Source organism: Medicago sativa, chromosome 4 (genome assembly GCF_051527215.1).
Source record: "Medicago sativa cultivar Bolivia chromosome 4, Bolivia_mono, whole genome shotgun sequence".
Classification (NCBI taxonomy): domain Eukaryota; kingdom Viridiplantae; phylum Streptophyta; class Magnoliopsida; order Fabales; family Fabaceae; genus Medicago; species Medicago sativa.
In genome coordinates this window covers 67,581,135-67,583,130 of record NC_140752.1, presented here as the reverse complement: position 1 = coordinate 67,583,130, position 1,996 = coordinate 67,581,135, and the positions used below count along the sequence as shown (strand labels likewise).

Sequence of the window (1,996 nt, the reverse complement as noted above, 5' to 3'; positions counted from 1 at the left end):
TTATAACTTTTTTTTACAGAAAGCATTATTTCCCACCGACGTGGGATTTGTATTTACTTTTTACATTGCACTAGTACTTCTAATTGGTTTTAGAACTTTATTAGGATTTGATTTTATGAAATTTAGGGTTTTATTTAAGGATGGTATAAAACCCATTGCAATGTTTACATAAACTCTGTTTTTTTCTAAAGCTTGACTCATGTTGTTGTTCTGAAATAGGCAAAGGGGATCGATTGATCCTCAAGAATTTATGTTCTAATCATTCATTCTTTTTTAATGTTTTATTTCTTAATGTTTTGTATGCATTGTTTGATTGATCAACATGCCATGAGAGACCCTAGGAATTTTTATGCCTTATATTCTTTATTTACTATTTAGCTTCCTTGAATAGTTTGATCAAACATGACATCTTAAAATGTTGATTGTAAGCCAAAGTTTGAAATGAGATAAGAGGCTAGTAAATTTTGGCTTGCTTATAGTTTATGTGTGGGCTTCGGAGTTAGAGTACGTTTTACAAACAAGAAAGAAGACGGTAGTGTATCGTCATGTAGGTTGGTTTGTTGCAAGGAAATCCTAAAGAGGAAAGAGAAAATATATGCATATGAAGGAAAATTTCAGAGAGCCGATACTAGAACAAATTTCTCTGTAAGAATTACACTTTCACGTAAGAATGGAAAGTTAGTCATACATTACTTTGAAGAAGAACATAACCATGATCTGCAAAAACTATTGACAACACATGCTTCGGTCACATAGAAAGATAACTGAAGTACAAACATATGAGATTGATTTGGCCAATGACTCTAGATTAAGGCACAAGTCAAGATAATGTTGGATTTATAGAGGTGGATGTAAGAAACTACATCACTGCAATAAGACAAAGAAGTATGATGTGTGGTGAGATTGGATGTCTTCACAATATTTTCAACAACAATTGTTGGAGAATCCATCCTTCTTTCATGCATATTAGATGGACGTAGAAGAACATATTACAAACATGTTTTAGTGTGATGCACATATGATTTTGGATTACGGGTATTTTGGTGATGTTTCATTGGACACCACGTATTGTACCAACCATGCCAATATATCACCTTTTTTTGTTTTTTCTGGTTTCAACCATTATAGAGGTTCATTCATTTTTTTGGAAGCACTAATGTATGACGAGAAGAGCAAGTCATTTAGATGGTTGTTTGATACATTTTTACAAGCACACAACAACAAAAAATCAAAGACGATCTTCACTGACCAAGATCGAGCAATGGCAAGGGCACTTGCAGATGTGATGCCAGAGACTCAGCATGGTTTATGCACATGACACTTGTTACAAAGTGGAGTTAAACATCCTGGAAACTTGATGAAGTGAGGATCTTTTTTACTTAGAGATGTCAAAAAATGCATGTATGATATTGACATTGAAGCAGATTTTGAGAATGTTTGGTTTGACTTGATCAACAAATTTAATATTCATGATAAATCTTGGATCAAGTCAACTTATGCCATTAAAAAAAATGGGATGCATGTTATACGAAGGAAGTGCTAACACTTGGCATACGAAGTACACAAGTTAGTGGAAGTTTGAATGCTCACTTCAAGTCTTTATGAAACCGAATGTGAATATCCTAGAACTCTTCAAACATTTAGAAAGAGTTGAGGAGAAGAGAGCAAAAAAGTTGAGTTGTGTGTATGCATCCTTGCATAAGCTTGCAAGGTTAGCATATGAAACTTCACCAATACTAATCATAATGGGAAAAACACACACACACACACACAATATTTGAATTGTTTCAAGAAGAGTTTACGTTATTCTTAGCTTTATCTATATCAACTAGACATGAATTTGACTTTCTTTGTGAATATGTCATCACTAAGGCAAAACATGAATGATCTTGGAGAGTTTCATTTAATCGTGTTTCAAATTCCATTACTTATAGTTGTAGGATGTTTCATACATTTGGCATACTTTGTTTACATGTATTAAAAGTGTTTGAATTGA

At 33.1% G+C, this 1,996-nt stretch overlaps 1 pseudogene; it reads left to right on the top strand.

Annotated features, from left to right (window-relative positions):
• Window positions 1-402: 402 nt before the first annotated feature.
• LOC146931019 (protein FAR1-RELATED SEQUENCE 5-like) lies at window positions 403-1,571 on the top strand (annotated as a pseudogene).
• The last annotated feature ends 425 nt before the right edge of the window (window positions 1,572-1,996 follow it).